Genomic DNA, 20,115 nt, shown 5'->3' on the forward strand with positions numbered 1-20,115 from the left:
ATGAGAGGTTACTGTCAACCTGGGTCCCTAGGTCCCTGATTACCTCTTCCGTACTTAATGGATTACCACCTATGTGGTAATTTGTCGGTACCTTGTTTTTCCCAAAGGGTATGACTGTACATTTTTTGGTGTTCAGCTTAAGGCCATGGCTCTGGCACCAATTATCCATTTCTATGAGGCCTCTCTGAAGGATGTTTGTGTCCGCTGGAGTATCAATTATGGCACCCAGTTTGCAGTCATCTGCGAACTTTGTCAGCCACAATCCTCCTATGTTTGCTTGTACCTCGGAAAAATAAATGCCGGACAAGAGGGGTCCCAGGACTGAGCCCTGTGGGACACTGCTTGTGACTGGCTTAGAGTCTGACATAGCTCCAGCAACTCTGACCCTGTGGGTTCTGTCCTTGAGCCAGTTTGCAACCCATCTTGTGACATATGGGTTTACATTTAAGCTGGTGAGTTTGTCTATGATGCCCGAGTGGGGTATTGTGTCAAAGGCTTTTGCAAGGTCTCAAGGTAGGCTTTGTGAACTGCCTTACCCTCATCAATGGCCTTAGTGACGGTTTCAAAAATGTCGACCAAGTTCAAAAGGCAGGATCTGCCCTTGACAAAGCCAAATTGGGTAGGATCCAATGTCTGTAGGTCCCCAATGTCTTTGTTTATGAGTTCCATAATTATCCTCTCCATAGCTTTGCAGACCAGGCTCATCAAGCTTATGGGGCGGTAATTTCCAGGGTCCGTAGAAGTACCGCCTTTGTGAAGTGGGACCACTGTTGCCGTACGCCACTCTTTGGGTATGTATCCTGTAGTAAGGCTATTAAACAGCAGCCTTATGTGTGGGTTTAGTTCCTCTTGGAGTTCATGTAGCACACAGCCCGGGACACCATCCGGTCCCACTGATGCTGTGTTTTTAGCTTTAGAGAGGGCGGCTCTCACCTGGGCATCTGAGATGTTAGGGAGGCTACACTCTGCTGGGATAGTTATTTCTCCTTTTGGGGGGGGGGATTTGCACTGAACCTGTCTGCCAGAATGTTGGCAATGTCAGTGGGTTCAGTGTATTTTGTGTCATTTTGGACTAACTCTGAGCATATCTGGGAGTTTCCACCCAGGTTTCTAACATAGCTAAAGAAGGCCTTGTGATTGTCTTTTGTGTCTTTTGCGATTTTTCTCTCAAAGTTGGCCTTGGATGATTTTATGAGTGATCGTAGTTTTTTGCTAGTACTGATCAGAGATGCCTTCCCTTTTAGGGATTTTGCTCTGTCATGTAGTAGCTTCCTCCTCCTGTTGTAAAGTTTGTTTATGGCTGGGGTCCACCAGACCGGGCCTGCCTTTGGGGGAATGGGTCTTGGTTTTATTTGGGATTGCATGATCCATGCATTCTTGAAGGTGCCCATAGAAGGCATTTGCAAAGGATTCAGCAGTGTTGGTTGTGGTTTCCACTGGCCCAGGGGCCTTGAAAGATACCACTTCAGTCTTAAGAAGTGTGAAGTTTGCTTTTGAGAAGTTCTTCACTGTGGTCTTTTGTGCAGGGGGTGGGGGCAGGATGTGGATTTCCAGTGAGATTAATTTATGGTCTGATCTTACCAAAGAGGGATGTACTTCTGGTGTGGAGCATTTTGTCCCCATGTTTGTGATGATCAGGTCTAGTATATTGTCTCCTCTTGTGGGAATGGTGACTAGTTGTTCCATTGCATTTGAGTTTATGAATTCTAGGAACCTTTGGGCTAGGGTGTTGGGGCTTGAGTAATGTTCCCAGTCTATGTTTGGGTAGTTGAAGTCTCCCAAAATTATGGTATTTGGAGAGACATTCATATTCTCCAGTGTCTTCAGGAAGGCTGTGTGGGGTTCCTGAGTTTGAGAGGGTGGTCTGTAGCATGCTACAAACTGTAAGGCAGTTTTGCCTATGGATAGTTGCACCTGGATAGTCTCCAATGCTTCGTGCGTTGCCACAAACCTGGAGGTGTGGGTATCTTTGATGAAAATGGATACTCCCCCTCCTTTTGTGGTTCGGTCCAAGTTTTGGGGCCGGAAAGCATGATATGAGGTAAAATCTGATAGTGCTGGGGTGGTCTCAGGAGCCTTGAACCAGGTTTCAGTCACTGCACAGACATCGATGTTCTCCATACTGAGGAGGGCTTCGAGGGCGTGCATCTTGAGGTTTAGACTTCTGGCATTGAGCAGCATTACCCTTAGTTTTTTTCCACTTGTGTTTTCTAGGGAGGTAGGTTTGTCATTTGAGCCTTTCCTAAAAAAGGCACTATGGGGGTGGCAAGAGCCTTGGCCAATATCCAGAAGCCCAGGGGTGACAGGTGCAAGCTATCCCTTGCGAAGCAGCGTGGCTTGTTAAGCATGTCATCCCAAGCAGACAGACACTGGATCCCCTTAGAATGACACCAGTAATTAAGCCAATTGTTAAAACTGATCATTTTGTCTTTGTACTGTGGCATCATTCTTGGTGAGGGTAAGATGCTGCTCAGGGTCAGGGTCATACCGGCCTGGGCTACATAATCAGAGAGCTCCTCTATGTCTTTTTTCATGTAGTCCAGGGAGGTACGTCTCAGGTCGTTCACAAAGACATGTGCAATGACTGAGTCATATTTGTACTTGCTGTGGAGTGACCTGAGTGCTTGTGTTATGTGGCGGATTCTAGCTCCCGACAGGCAGCTTACTGTGACCCTCTCTTTGTTCAGTCCAGTGAGCGGGACGTCAGTGTGCCTGACTATGGAGTCACCTATTACAAGTGTGTCTGGCATGTTGTTTGGCCTTAAGGGCTGTGACTGTTTAGCACACTGACTTTGTGAACTATGTGTTGCATGTGCTATGTCTTGAGGTGGTGGTTGCTTGGGTGTCTGCTTTGGAGGCCTCTGTTGTTTTGGTAGATTTTAATCAGCCTCCGAGTATGTTTTTGTGTGTTTATGTGTTTGGTTTGCAGTTGTGATAGTTCTATGTGAGACTGGGTTTGTGGTGTGCGTGGTTACCTTCTCCTCCTGACTGGTCTTGCCAGTACTGAATTGAGAGAGCTCAGCCTCCAGTTTGGCTATATAGTTGCATCTCTCGCATATATTTGTATTTGTTGGGAGGAGGAGAGGGTTGTCTGTGTACATGAGGCAATTGTAACATTGCCTCAAGATTCCCAGATTCACCAGCTGAACAGGAGACGCCAGCAACTGACCCTTCGACATGCTAGAAAAAGTGAAAAAGATTGCTGTGTAACTGAGTCAGAAAGGACCTATAGGGAAATGGGTACTCAACAGAATTTAGGTGAATGAAGTACTTTCGTTTGTTTAAGAGTGCTTTACCTGTATACAAAATGCTTTAGGAGCAAGTGCTGAGCTTTTCAGATAGAGTATAGGCTGTTTAGATTGCAAGTAGAACAGTTCTAAGGGAAAAATTGAAGAGCAGACTTGGCGGAGCCAGAAAAAGTTTAACCTTGTTTAACCAAGTTTAACCTTGTTTAACCGGCACTGCGCTATGCGCACGACCGCACAAAGCCGTGCAAACGTGGATTTTATGCAGTGAACTACAAAAGAGCTAGGAATGGTCCCAAACAACCAATTACTAACAGCTTCTTGTGCTGAGGTCACTTCCCGCAAGGACAGGTAGGCTGCTCAAGGCTCCCCATTCCCACTGGTGAGCAAAGAAACTTCTTTCTATCCAAGTAAGGTAATGGACAACACAGGAACTACACCACAGCCCAGAATACAGAAATGCCTGTATACTGGTCTAAACTAGTCGAGAAAGGCGGGAAAACAAGGATTATTTTTGTTTTTTTTTGCAGAAATTCACAGAAAATGCAGAGACAGTGATAAATTAGTTACACAGGCTAGCACACTTTAGTGGGCAGCCTCCATAGTTCAATTAAACAAACAAACAAGCAAACTTTCGACTAAATGTAACTTTAAGTGCAGATTTTAAAATAAATGCAGTAATCAGTAAAAAAACAGTTCAGGCTAGTTCAAAGTAAGCAGCAGAAGCTATTTTCAGTGAAAAAAAAGCAAAGATACTTAAATCCAGAAGGTAGTCGCTTTTTCGAGTTCCTTGCTGCTAGGACCACTCTGTAAACCCACGTGGAGCTTGTCTGAGCATTAATGTGCATAATCCACCATTCATCATTTGCATCACACAGCACATGCAGCAGCTTGGGACATCACAGAGGTTCCCCACCAGGGAATACCAGGCCATCAAACATCTACCGTACACCTATAGGCTATAAGGCCAACCCCTCTACCTGATGTCATACATTCTCCTCAGGAGTGACCTCATTGTGGCATTCACTGTGACTGCTGGCTGCACGAGTGTAGACCATTGTTTCACTGTGTTAACACACACACACACACACACCCTCAACCTCGTAAGTGACCTGGACTGGCCTTGTTGGCAGCTCACATGTGTGTCACGCACAATCACCTTGCAGTGAAATGGGCACCATGTCCACATCGGGCAGGGTAGCTACCAAAACCTTTGCAGGTGTAACCTGGTGAAATGGATGGTTAACAGCACATACACCATTGGGATACCACCTGTGTCCCTGTTGGATAGGGACATCAGCTGCTGCCTTGCATACACATGGGCTAACTTGTGGCCTAAGCATATGGCTGCTCGTGGCTCATAGTCTAGTAACCTGAGATGGTTGCAGGACTACCAGAAATGTCCTGACTGCTGTGACAGACTGTGTTGTTATGTCTCCATGCACATCACTGCCACTGACTGCTGGGTGTTCCCTATGGGCAACATTACAGTACCATGTCATCCAGCCTACATCCAACAAATAGGTGAGTGCTACTACAGGGGCATGTGGGCATTCCAGCAACATCTGAGGTATACATTAATAGAGAGCAATGCATATGTGGTGTAGGGTGACCTACTCAAAGGTGTCTGACATCTGCAGTACCCAGGTTTTGGCAGAATGGGTACATGTGCCTGATAGTTGCAGACTCTCCTGCTGGACAAGTGTGTATTTCCGCACACAAGTTGGACAACATGTGATGGTTGTCCACAGAGTTTGGGGGATGTGTCTGTGACATGCCAGACTCCTGGGAACACAGTAATGGTACATATATATCTGGTACTGTATCCATTTCCTTACATTGTATGCTCAGTATGTATGCACAGCTGCTGAGCCAGAGCCAGCATCCCCCCACTACTACTACCTATAACCTGCTGTCTTGCTGCAGGGGCTCACCAGGTATGCCAGCCATAGGTGTCAGACAATCAGATACAGGTGTGGAGTACACATTGACCTAGCTAGAGTATGCCAGGAATGGTCAGGGAGACCTGGACAACCTGTGAAATAATCCTTTATGACATTGGCAGACTGACAGGGGCGCAATAATGGTACATTATGTGATATGCCAGCTGAATCCACCAGTATGTACTGTCAGTGTGATGCCCCTGGACTGGCTAAGTAATCAAGGAGCCTCAATACTCAACACTATCACCAGTGAGGGATATACATATTGGGAGGATAATAAGTACACACACAGTAAAGTCTAATTACCCTTCACAGCACACAGAGATCACAGTCAGTTTGGTGCTTGTTTCCCCCTTTCTCTCCAGATCCCTGATAAGACTCCACACTAGCACAGCTATAGAGTTAACATCTCAGCAGTGAATGGTTATTTATAAAAAGATTATGTGATTTAGTAATGTATTGGCGCACATCTTTAAATTTTTATCATGTTAAATATAAAATATTAACATCAGGTTAAAAGCACAAAGGCACAAAAGCACTTTTTTTAATTACAAGTTGATTGCTCAGCAAATGTGATTTGCTAATTGAAATAATGTGCTTTATAAAAGGTGTTAACTTTGGAAACAGCCCACATCTGATGAAATAGGAGAAATGAAAATGTACTGTGTATTTGGAGGCGTTTATATGAACTGTTTGTAGCTTGTGGATTAAATTTGCGTTTCCTGTGGCAGCTTCGGTCTATGCTTTATTGTTTTACCTTCTGGGTCATCATACTGTCTCATCTCAGCTCAGCAGCCAAGCCAGAACATCCATCACCCTCTCTGTCCGACCACTGCATCATGTCCCTGGCCATGTAGCTGACACACACAGTTTGAGATTTGGTTTATGAATCACACAGACACTCATGGGAAAGGTTGGCATAAGTTTACTATCTAGAGGCCCTTTTGGACACACAGGTAGTTCTGACTGCCACAATCCAGCTGTTTATTAGCTACTGTAAGGCTCTTACCAAAGGGTGATGAATCCTACGGTGTGATGTGCCTGTTAGCCAAATGGTAAGTGTGACCAAGACCAAGGCTATTGGAGTGGGCTATACAGTCTCACCAAATACATATGCAAGTATCCTAAGAGCTTACTTAGTTCTATACAGACCAGACACACTTAGAAGGTTCAACTATATTTAATGATAACTAATAAAGGAACAAGACAATACACAATACAGTGACTACAGAGTTCAGACTCACAGGGAATATGTTAAGACAACATTGCAGGACTGTCTGAAATAAATACAGCAAACATCTAAGGTAGTAGGTGCATAGGTTCATAGGATGATATCAGGCTATTGGGCCAGTTGCCCTTATAAGCCTAGCCAGGGATTCTGGCCATGTTCCTTCAAAGTAAGCACCTGTTTCCCCTGTCCAGCAGGGACACAGGTGGGATGTCAGGGGTGTATGTTCTGTTTCCTGTCCAGTTGTCCAGGTTCCTCTTAAACAGGGCTAGAAAGGTACTCTGCTTGACATGGAGAGAGAGTCTATTCCACAGATGGCCGGGTATTTTGAGATACATATCTATCCCGGCAACACATTCCATTCATGACACAGACCAGGTTAAGGCCTTGTGTGCTGGTTGCAGAAGTTCAGTTTGTCATACATATTTGCAGAACTCCATCAAGGTTGGGTCAGAAATGGCCTTGTATGCCAGACACAGGTCTCCTCTGAGCAGTCTGCATGAGACAGAGGGACAGAGCTTATAGCCTATCTGTATAGCATAAGTGTTTGAGACCCTGCATTTTCCTGGTCAGGAACCTCTGTGGTCTCTCCAACTGCTACATGTGGTTGGCAAGATACATGCCTAAGGGGGCATTGTACTCGAAAATGGGTCTGATAAGTGAGGAGTACAGGGATGTTATGTCCTGGATGGCATACCCTTTTTTATGAGGTTGGCCATGTAGAATGCCTTCTGTATAACAGCAGCAATGTGGGGGTCAAAAGTCAGGTTGCTATCAACCTGGGTGCCCAAGTCCCTCACTAATGATTGCATGCTTTGTACATTGTTATCAATGTCATAAGTACTGGAGATGACATTTTATAATGATGCATGTCTTGGCATTCAGTTGGCGGCCATGCTTCTGGCACCAGTCATTAGTTTGGGTAAGGCCCTCTTGCAGGATGTTCACATCAGTAGGGGAATTTAAGACAGCACCTAGCTTGCAGTCATCTGCAAACTTGGTGAGCTACAGAGCACTGGTTTTGGCTTGCACCGCAGAAAAGTATATACCAAACAATGGAGGCACCAAGAGAGATCCTTGGGGTACACCAGTCATTTCAGGTCTACTACCAGAGATTGCTTCCCCTACTTTGACTTAGTGGGTTGTATCAGTGATCCAGTTAGCTAACCATCTGGTAACATACAGGCTAAAACCTAGCTGAGAGGGTTTATGTATTATGGCCAAGTGGGGAATACTGTCAAAGGCTTTGGCTAGATTAAGGTAGGCACTGTGCACCATCTTCCCCTTATCCATGGCTTTGGTGAGTGTTTTGAAGAACTCATAGTTTAACAGGCATGATATCCCTTTGACAAAACCCAACTGTGTGGGGTCAAGTGTTTTCAGGTTGCCAATGTCCTTGCTTATTAGGTCCATGATAATGCATTCAATGGCTTTGCAGATCAGGCTAGTTAGGCAGATGCACCTATAATTGCCTGGGTCAGTGGATGCTCCACCTTTGCATAGAGGGATGACAGTGGCTGTCCTCCATTCAACTGGGATGAAGCTGGTGCTCAGGCAGTGGTTCAGTAGGGTGTGTAATGGAGCTGGGAGCTCATGCCTGAGTTCATGTAGGATACAGACAGGGATGTTATTGAATCCCATGGAGACTTAATTGCTTGCATTTCAGAGGGCATTAAGGACCAGCTCCATGGTGATGAGGGCAGTGGGGCAGGAGCTGGGGATGTCCTAGTGTATGGATGAGGGTTACAGGGGGGTGAAGGTTTCACTGAACCTGTCTGGCAGCAGGTTGGGTATGTCTATGACATTTGTGCATGTTGTGTTATTGACCACCAGTTCATAGCAGGTTTGGGTGTTTGCTTTGACACTGCAGACATATGTGAAGGCCTTGTGATTGCCCTTGGTGGATGTGGCCAATTTGGACTCAAAGTTATCCTTAGAGGATTACACCGGTGACCAAATATGCTTGTTCATACAAAGGAGTGATTGCTGACAACTTGTCAACTGCTCCTTCTCAGTCCTGGACAACAATATTTTCCTTCTATTATACTGTTCATTTATTGCTGCTGTCCACCAGACAAGTTTACTCTTCATTAAAGTAGATGATTTGGTCCTGTCAAGTATTGCTGTGTCCATACAGCTATGCAGGTGCTCATATATTTTGTTGGTGTAGGCTTGGACATTAGTTCAAGTTCCTACTGAAGGGAAAGTGGCAGTGAAGCTGCCTATACCTACTCTGAGGAAATTGTATTCAGCTTTGGAAATGTTTTTCTGTTTGACCCTGACAGGGGGGGGGGGGGTCAGGGTAGATGGTGACTTCAAAAGTGATCGCTTTATGGTCAGATTTTACCAAGGAGGATGACACAATAGGAGTGCTACAGTGGCTACTCATGTTGTTTATGACCAGGTACAGGATATTTTCACCTCTTGTAGGAGTGTCAACCACCCAAGGCAATGCATTGCCATTGACGAAGTTGAGGAATTTGTAGGGGTTCATGTCTGGGCTAGAATTGGTCTTGCACTCTATGTTTGGGTAGTTAAAGTCACACAGATTCAGAGTAGAGGGTTGAGTCTTGATGTATTTAACTAAGTCCAGATAGATGGAGTGAGTGTCCTGCATCATGGTTGTGGGTCTGTAGCTAGCTATGATATGAATATGTGTATTGCCGACACGTAACTGCACTTGGTGTGGGTCATGTGTGTAATACCATTTGACCAGCCTGGAGGTGAGTATGTCTTTGATAAATATTGTAGCTCAACCTCCTTTGCCTTTGTAGGCCTCCATTTGGTGTCTGAAAGTACGGTAGGATGACTAACCTTAACCTGGTAAGGTTGGTGTGCTGTCCACAGCTTTGAACCAGGTTTCAGGGATTGTTCAAATGTCAGCTCCCTCCAGGGCAAGGGATGCTTGCAATGAGTGCAGTTTCATGCCAAGACTCCTAGCGTTTAGCAGCATGACCTTTACATTTCATTTAACTTAGTTTTTCATGTTGCTAATAGTGTGCTCATGACTTTGCCTACAAAAGGCACTATGGGGGAGACCAGAGCCTTTGCCAGAGATGGCCGGGGAAGACAGATGAAGGCCATCTCTGGCAAAGCATCGTGGTCGGTTATTTGTGTACAGGCTTTTTAGTGAGACAGCAAGGAGCCTAGGTTCTTAAGGTGAGTGCATCTCTCAGATATTGTGTTCTTAGGTGGTAGTCTGTGTGCATAAGGCAGTTGCTACATTGTTTCAGGATGTCCATATCAACCACAGTAGCAGGAGAAAGCACAGGAGATTTTCCGTCTATGGTTATCATCTGTAGAACAGAGGTCAGGGATAGTAGAGTGGGTACTATCCAAGGAGAGTACCCATAGGTGTGAGTATGGCTGGATAAAATCAATACCATAGCTGCAGGCAAGGGCCTCACTCACACAGGAATGCTGGTAAGGGGCAAACATTGCAACTGAGATACCTTGCAAAGGGTTAATACAGCACGGTGGCAGTGCGCAATGGACAAACAAGCACAAACCCACACAAATGCTGGGTTTGAATAGCACAAAAACAAAGGTAAACTAGAAACACTGGAACTGACTAACCAACCCTTGTCCCTGAGTTTGTAGCTCAACACCCTGTGCCAGACAAGTTCCAACCAGTTCACTTACTCCCAGTAAGTGCAGGCAGGCCCTGGCCAACACAAGATGGCATAGCAGCAAACACAGGAATTACACAAACAGATCTGAGTACAGCAAAACAGACAGCCAGGCTATATAGTCTGTGTAGATCAATGTAACACAGGAGAACAGATATACACATAAATATCACAATAGCAAACTGATTTATACACATGCAGCAATTAACTAACAAGAAAGCTCAAAACTAAGCCCTGTTCCAACAGTTTTCAGACAGACAAGTTCTAACTGCACACTCCTGCCACTAGGGTGCAGGCTATGTCTGTCCATCACATAAGGCCTAGATTACTGCTCAAGTTCTACAAACAAAGCTAGATTCAGCAGGTCTACATTTAGTGTATGCCACAGCAAACAAGGTGTACCAGTTTCATTAAGGAACAATTGAAATAAACAGGCACAATATTTCTTTAATTAACAACTAGCAGCTCAGAAGACCAGAATCTACCCTCTCCTCCCATAAGAGTGTAGACCACAAACCTCATTCATGTAAAATGACTGGCCTGAAGCCCAAGTGCTTCAACCAGAAGTAAGACACTTTTAGAATAATAGACAGTAAAAGGCTTCAACCAGCAAAGCCCAACTTACAAGGATGTAAGCTACCCCTCCTCCCACAAGAGTGCAGACAACAAAACATCTTACTGTAAAACAACTGACCTGAAGCCAAGTGCTTAAACCAAAAGGCAAGAATGACAGTTACATTTTAATCAGGCTACTAACAAGCAGTAATACATGCAGCAGACTAAGTGCAATTGAGTCCTTGTAAGAACAGGCAGCAAAGGCAATATAAAGTATGAAGAAACACAAATACAGTAAAATCAGTTTTTATTTAGGTTAAGTGGAAAGGGATGAAACACAATACTTTAAGTTTGGGAAACCAAGGTGGGGGGGGGGGCTTCTCAAATGATCTCCCTCTACTCAGTAGAATAAGCTGATGGGATGAGACTGGGAGGAGTGTCCAAAATGAGATTTATAGTAGGGGCGGGCAACTCACAAGCCATCAAATTTAAGAACACAACAAGGAGTGGGAGGGGAAACTTATAACTCCAACAGAACAGAAAACATAAAAAAAATGTAATAGTAAATAAGATACAAAATAGAAGTGCTCAAACCTTAAGTACAGGTCTTCAAATCAACATTACATGCAGAAATGACTGATATTCAGAACAATGCAGAACACACAAACACTTCAGCTAACTACAGGCATTTCTAACTAAAAGAGCAATGCTGTTTGTCATCTCCTCCAACTACTTAAATGATGCTATTCAGTATGAAAATGGATTCTTTGGTAACCTTTTTTAAGTTACCCCAGCCACGAACTCTTAAAACTCCAACAGAACAGTAACTTAAAACTAAACAAATGTAATACTAGAATGAGATACAAAATAGAAGTGATCAAACGTTAAATCCAGAGCTTCAAATCAACATTAAATGCAGAGATAACGGATACATAGAGCAATGCAGACCACAGAAACATCACACAGGTATACTATATTCCCATCTATATGTAAACAGTTTCACATGTCCCTAGTTCCTTACTATTAAGTGTCAGATACACAGACAGATGCAACATGCAATGGTCTTTCTCAGAGAGGTCTGGAAATAATAATCAACATTCATGCTGGTTTAGCTCAGATTACATTTGTCACCCGCCTTCACTTGCCAAGCAAACAGCAAGTAACACGCATTTTAGCATCTCTGCAGCAGAAGAGAATATCTGTCTGATGTTTGTGTAGAATTGAAGTCATAACACAGTTAAGCACTTCTACATTTTCAACCTAGTAATTATTTATGTTTCAAGGCAATTCAAAAACCTCTAGCTGCAGACATTTATGTCTGCTTACTGCACTGAAACTGGGATAACACATTCATAAAACACGTTCAGCTTATTTACGTGACATTTTGCAACTTATATGTATGTTTGAGGCTACCAGCTTCTACTATTAATACATTCACTTGAACAGGTAATACTTAATATAAATTTCTGTTCTATGCCAGTAACCTGTTAGAGCAAGATATCTGGACAAAGGCACAAATAAAGGGGGGGGGGGCACAGGCCAACACATAGTGGCACTTTATAAATATTGCTCTTACACACTTAATAGAATACTAGGTTTGGGATTTGCATGAGTTATCTGAAGGTTATGACATCTGACATTCACATGTGTGCTATTAGTTTATGACTTCTCTCTTTAATCATTTGCCATGGATTTGTCAGACAAAACACAAATGTAGGAGTAAGTGAGTAAAATATAAGGCAAACATGTGGTCAGTGTGCAAAACTATGGACAACTGTAAGGTATAAGCTCAGTACATAACATACAGTTCAACCCACACACTTCTGCACCAGTCATTTAATATCCACATAACATATATAGGTCTCTTACAATTATAAGACATGCATATGTATGGTATAAATATACACAAATGACATGATTATTTACAACATCACAGTTAGCTGGGCTGGCAGTGTCACAGTCAGTATTGGGCAACAGCTAATCCAATAGTAGTCATATGTGAGCTGACCCTTGCTGGGGTGACTCAGGGGTCAGAGCTGTGATCTATGTCACTGCAGGCCATATCTCTCAACCAGTTAAGAGCAAGAAATCTGGACAAAGCTATAAATAAAAGTGTGACAAAGGCCCACAAATAGGGACAGTTTCTAAATATTGCTCTTACAAACTTAGAAAGTTGTTGGAATAACAGGTTTTGCATTAGCATGACTTTTCTGTAGAGTATGAAGACTGGCACTGAACTGTTTGTCATTATTTTCTAACTTCAGTCCTTCATGATTTGCCACTACTTTGCCAGAAAACTAATTTGCCAGAAAACTAACCTATGAACCTATGAAAACCACAATTTTATGCAAAACAGACCAAAATTGTGAGGCAAAAATCATGACATTCTGCAAACATCTGTACAGTTCAGAGGTATGCTGCAGACATAGCCATTAGGAATGGCTGTAGGTGCTGGACAGCAGACTAACAGCAACATGACAGTCCAGGAAGTGTTGTTGAGAGCTACTGTTTAAATTCCTATTCCCCATGACTGCATCCCCCCATCTGCATTCCATTACATACTTAATTGTTTAACATACCTGGTATAGTGCTGTACTCCTTTATCAGAATAAATCCGCAAAAAATGTTGTTAAAAGTTGCAATCTGTCTTCCTGATGAAAGTATCATACCTTTTTAGCATAGGCAGCAGCTTGCCTTTTATAGGTAATGCTCATGAACAGGTGATGGCCTGTGCACCAATCTGTTGCTCCCATTTAATAATTGCAGTCAGAACCACTGGGTTGCCTTCCCATTAGCCAATGTCATGGCAACACAGTGCTAAAATTAAGGCCTTCATGTGGGCCTTGCCCCTTTTCCTGGCCTGTAAGGAGAACATTACAGAGGTGTGAGAGCTACAGCATCACAGGGTGTAGGTTGAAATACTGTGCACTGTTTGGATTGATGTGTTGTGTCTACAGTTTTGCATGCTATGTCTGCATATCTCTCAACCTCTTAGCACAGGAAATGTGGACAAAGCACGATAAAATGTGTGGACAAAGGCTCAAAAATAGGGAGTGATTTTAAATATTGGTATCATAACCTTAGAAAATTGCTAGAGTAACAGGGTTTGTTTTGACATTCATTTTCTGAAGGATTTGAAGTCTGACACTCAAATGTGTTATTATTTAGTGACATCCATCCTGATATCATCCCAGTGATTTAGCAGAATACCACAAATGTTATGAGGAACAGGCCATAAATATAAACCATAACCCAGGACATTCTGTGGAAATCTGTACAGTCACATGTGACACTTTGCATCATTTATTTGTCTGTGTACTGGTTCTGTGTCTGTGTCAGCGGCCCAAGTACACTGTGATTTTGGGTATCAGGATGTGTTCATAAAATTCAGTTGCTGTACTCAAGAGGTCAGGTGGCCTGCTGGCATGTTACCCTGACTGCAGTTCAAATAGTTCTGTGTTCATAATTTGGGAGTGATGTTTTTCACCCTAAAAGTATATCCCTGTACTGCCTGATAAATTTACAAATGCATCAGCATACAAAAAAACTGTACATATTTTTACAAAATGTCTGGATTTTGGGCTCATATTTTTGGTCTGTTCCTCAGAATATTTGTTGTTTTCTGACAAATAACTGGGATAATCTGAGGTCTGATCACACTAAACAATGAAGGAGCTTTGAGTTACAGACTTCAAATCCTTCAGAAAATGTATGTTAAAACAAACCATGTTACTCTAGTAACTTTCTTATATGTATAACTGCACTATGTAAAATATGTGCTTATTGTTGGGCCATTGTCCCCCATTTTGTCAGTCTTCGTCCAGATTTCTTGCACTAAAAGTTTGAGAGGTATCTGCAGCAATAATTTCCCAGAGGTGATTTGGTGTAGTGGTGTGTTGCTGTGACTGTAGTTCAGAAGGTTCTGTGTTCATGACTCTTCAGCTTTGTCTTTTTTCCCTAATATTAAATGAGTGTAATGCAGGATATGTTTAAAAAAGCTTCACAGATTCCCACATCTCATTTGGCTTAGTGGTACATTTCTCTGATTGTAGTGCACAGGGTCCTGGGGTTGAGACTTGGTAGTGATAACTTTTTTCCCTAATGTTAAATGACTGTAATGCATGATATGTTTGAAAAAGCAGTACAAATTCATACAGCTCATGTGGTGTAGTGGTACGTTGCAGTGGCTATACTGCACAGGGTCCTAGGTTGGAGAGCTGCCAGTGTTGGTTATTTTGCTGCTGGGCAGAATAGAGGCTGATGGAGACAGAGTGATTAAAGCAATTTTAAGTGGGTTTGCATGGGTTTGTGCGACACACCACAATGCCAAGAAGCACTTAGTTCTTTTTGGATTCGCTTAGCGCCGCTTATTCCCACTTAAACCTGCACTATTTCCAAAAGAAGAAAAAGAAAATAGGGTGATAGGAAAGTGGCGAAATGGGGGCAAGCAGGGAGAAAAACATTATGAAAAGCAGCTAGGGATATGCAGGATGGGTGTCTGTGAATGATGTGGACAATTTGGAATTTAGAGCCTTACACCACACAGGGAGGGGTGTGGGCAACATACATTGGTTGAGTAATTCAAGGTTAAATTCATTGACGTCAGTGTACATGGGGGCAAAATGGAGAGCTATGCATGGGATGTGATTTTTTGGGGGGGGGGCAGATGCCCCCCCCCCTTTTTTCTTTTAAGATGAAAGTGGGATTTTGGGGAAAGGTTGTAGGCACATTTGGGGAGGTAAGTTGTGTAGGAGAGGTTGCTTTTGCAGACGGACAAGACAACAGACAGGGGTGGTGCATGACATAATGAGGGGGGTAAACACCTTGGACACAGATGGTGGTTGGGAATTGGAGGGCCATCTACCCCTAGATGGAAACAGTGGGACTGAGGTTCCCACCCATGGACAGTCACCACTGCCTCTTCATGGCCCCAACGGTGGCTGTGGTGGGGGCTGGACAACAGGGGAAGGCTGCCCCTCGAGGTGTGCCAATCTGCCGTCGATTTGGCTCAGGCGTACATCCAAGTCTGTCTGGATGACCTTGTGTACCATGCCTCAGAACTGTTTGTGGGTGACTGGTTCCTCTCTGTGCCCACGCCCGGGGGGAATGGGCCCCGTCCCCTGAGGCAGTTCCACCTAAGGGTGGTGCAAGACCGGCGGAGGAGACAGTTCCAGGTTGTGTCCCAGATGTGCTAGGCCCCAGTGCCACTGCCAGATGAGGTGGGACAGGCAGATCTGCTGGGATCTGCCTTTCCAAATGTGCTATGATGTTGAGGTTTTTCAAAATGTATTGGTTAGTCATGAACAACACATTGCAAAATTAGTTATAACAGCATGCATGGGGTTTCCAATTTACCCAGAACAATAGAACTAAAACAACTGCATAACAAACAGAACACATGCATAAATGGAATAACAGTCAGTATTGTAACAGCATGCCAGTTACATTTATGACAAAAGGCCACCAACAATGGTATTTGAACAAGGTATGTTAGTATGTAACCAATTAAATATATGTACAATAAGAGCACAAGTGCCAACATTAGGTTTTGAGAACAACATACATGTAGTATATGAATAATAATTATTGATACAGATAAGGGGTGGGTGTCGAAAAAAAAGTCCATTACCAACTGCATAGGCTTATATTTTTCACAACAGTACTGCTCAATACTCTACAGGTCTGCCCTCACTTTCCATCTACCTGTGGCCTATAGCTTCTGTAGCACATACATACCTGTTAAACTGTCAACCTGGAATGGTATGGTGCAAACTGTGACAATTCTAGGTACATGAGTAGAGGGGACTTGTACATGATAGGGTTACATATATTACTAACAAGTTGTACCCTGCACTGATGTTGTGTGAATGTGCAAATGGCATACTTGTACTGAATTTCTATGTGTGCACAAGGTTATTAGCAACAGTGCTCACTAGCCATGACAGCATGACACTTGAGAGACATATCTTGGGAAGAGTGCATTGTCTACATACCTATCCTGCTGTCCTTTGTAGTCATGTGGTTGGACACTAGAACATGTGTACACAGTTTATTACTATACCCTTCATACATTTCTTTACCTGTGAGCCCTGTGGAGAAAGTATCTGTTAACACTACCTAGCTGTTTCTACAAATTCTCAGGATTACTTGTGTGCAACTAGAAATACATTGTTGTACCAGTGCTGTGATTCAAACTGTGGTGTGTGTGCAAAAATGAATGACATAGCTATTTCTCATCACACAGAATTACTGGGGAAATACTATATTTTGGTTGACTGATTTCTATCTAATACTCACTTGGTTAGACAGTCTGACCTTGTAATCTAAGTGTAGTGTCACCAAGGAATGTAGTGACAGTTGAACATACATGCCTGAGATTTATGTATGACAGATACTGTGTATTAAGCTTTTGAAAGCAAGTGTACACATTTAACCCCCTAGAAGATGTGAATATGTGTGATCTGTACAGACCATAACAGGGTGCTGGGTTGCATACCCGGCCCGTATACATTTGGACATAATATATTTGCAGTCTCCACCTATTACACTCTTATACTTGCCTGCATCAGCATACCCACATTCTGGACTACATAGATCTGAAATTCAAAGGTTAACACAAGGCAATGATGCAAGGGACACACTATAATATATTACACATTACTATTCAAGGTTCAGATCCTAGTGCAGGGCGTATTTCATATTTCATTTATATCTTGTTTCACACCTCCACAATCTAAAGTTTTGCATAACAACTGGTTATCAGAACAACCTCAGTTAATGCATGCTGCCAAAGCCATATTTGCATTGAAGCACCTGTACACATTCTATTTCTTCCACAACTTACCAGATTAAACACAACGGTTTTTGGTATAAATTTTTATTTGAGTAACATGACACAATGCTTTATTACAGTTGAGATTCTACATTCAGTAGTCCTGCATATCCTGTAGATTAATATTGGTCTGACAAACTTTATTCAGTATACTCAGAATACACTATACCTAATGGTGGTAAACAGTCACACTTTCTTATTTATTGGATTATATATGTATTGCAAGATATAACTATACTCACCACACTGTCAACGCAGCCTCTCCAGTCATCCTCCATGAGCTTCCACATTACGAGCCCACTCCTCTGCATCTGTGGGAAAAAACACACCATTATACATACCTGTATATCAGATATTCATATTATAATTTGATAAATCACCAGTTGCTATATTTACAAACTTCTCTGGCATTCCCGTCCTGAGCATCTTGGATTCATTGGGCCAAGAGAGCCCCCTTCCTCCATTTCAGGTCCTCATAACAATGCCGGACCAGCTCACCAGTGCTGGGGATTCCAGTGGCATTGGTGAACTGAATTGCCAGATGGTCCCAGGCCTCAGCCTGGCATTCTAAGCCCTGGTACTGGCCCTGCAGCAGTCCGATGTGATGGCTCTTTACAAGGAGCCTAGCCATAACCCTAGACTTCAAAATGCCCCAGAGCTGTGCCTGAAAGTACACTCCTTCACCAGCACCTGCCATAGCTCCTACAGGGATCAAACTCTAATGAGTTCTGCCTGTATTCCCATCTGTGTGGTTTAATTAAGGCCATATTCCTGACCTTTGCTGTCATTGGACCATTTTTGAAAATGCTGAGCAAATCTCAGCAGTGCGCAAACAAAGCTGAGTTGAGCAGAGATAAATTGGCAAATGCTGAGCAGTGCTTAGCGGTCTGCAAATCCACTTAGCTGGGCTGAATGCTGCTTAGAATTAAACTTCTAAGCAATGCTCAAACCACCTAAGCAGAGCTAAGCACTGCTAAGCATTCCTCAGTTTTCATTTTAAAAAATATTTAAGAATTGCATATTAATCATTACTGACATATTGTTAAGTGTATATAGTTTACTTTACATGATGTCCCCCTATGTGCTTTGATTACATTACCTTGGGGTGTGACTGTACTGGATGGGACACGTGTGTTTACATGAGGGATTTCACATCATATATCCACTGACACAGGAATTTTGGACCAACTACACTACCCTTGTTAATAAATATCATTTACTTCATCATTAAAAAAATAATAATAATAATTTAGCAATGCTTTCTCATGTAAAACCTGAATTGCTTCTATTGGTATTTGAACCATGGACCTACTGCATGCAAAGTCAGAACTCTAACCATTCAGCTATCACACTAGTGAAAATTTCAGCCATACATTTCTATATAGCTCTTCATATTATTTTAAGCAGTGCTGATCAAAGTGCTGTGGTGTGCAAACCCACTCAGCTATGCTTAAACTTTACATTTAAAGGGGAAAAAAATTCATACAACCATTTTAAATATATAAAATGTCAGCATGTCAGCTGCAGGCCACATACTCCATGACAATCCATCGTAATGTAAAACCTGTCATTCTATCAACTTTCTAAGTTTGTATGAACAATAATTAACAAATGTCCCTATTTCTGGGCTTTTGCCCCACTTTTAGTACTGGCAGCTGAACATGATGACAGATATTTGAGTTTTCCACTGCATACCCTTCAGAAAACTCATGCTAATGCAAAACCTGTTATTCTATCAACTTTCTAAGTCTAAAGTTCCCCTATTTTTGTCCTGCTTTTACTTCACGGCTTTGTCCAGATTTCTTGCTCTAAGAGGTTGAGAGGTGTGTGTCTGAGGACACACTTTTTACTGTAAAATGCCTGTCACACACCCCCCTGCATTGCATGCTAGATCCTCTTTCAGTGTCCGGGGACATTCAAAGGATTTTAAAAAGTGCTGTATAGCACTTTGACAATGCAGGGGGTGTGTTACAGTTCCTGTCACACACACCCTGCATTGCTTTCCATACAAAATCATCTTTCAGTGTCCACAGAAATGGAAAGGATTTAAAAAGTGCTGTAAGGCAGTTTAACAGTGCAGACAGCATGTTACAGATATGTGAGCATTACTGCAACATGCCCCCTGCTCTGATTCAGTATCCGTGTCCACAGCTCCGTCTCAGTAGCGCTCCCTCATTAACATGTAAGGCGCACTATCGAGAGGGTGATGTGGACACTGACACCATTCAGTCTGTGTAGGAATAACGTTATTCCTACATGGAGTTTACTGAATCTTGGCCTTTGTTTTTAACATGTGCATGCCCAAAAGTTTATTTGATGCTCCTACTACCACAGATGTTGCTAACTAGGTGGTTAATGCTGTTGTTAATATTTTGCTTCATTACAGGTCAATATGTGTGACTGTTACAATTCATAAATCCAATATTAGGATTTTATATATATATATATATATATATATATATATATATGTATGTGTGTGTGTGTGTGTGTGTGTGTCTATATGGGTCTATATAATTTGATTGAATGCTCATCATTTCACTGAATCCAGATTGGCCAAACCCATCTGTGTGAAAACTCATTCGATAGAAAAGTGTAGACATTTATAGGAAGTATGTGATTGTGTAATTTCTTATCCTACGAATTATAATTTTTTATCCTAGGAATTATTAGGGAAGTGAGTCTT

Source organism: Protopterus annectens, chromosome 2.part1 (assembly GCF_019279795.1).
Source record: "Protopterus annectens isolate FY-2018-M chromosome 2.part1, PAN1.0, whole genome shotgun sequence".
NCBI lineage: Eukaryota > Metazoa > Chordata > Ceratodontiformes > Protopteridae > Protopterus > Protopterus annectens.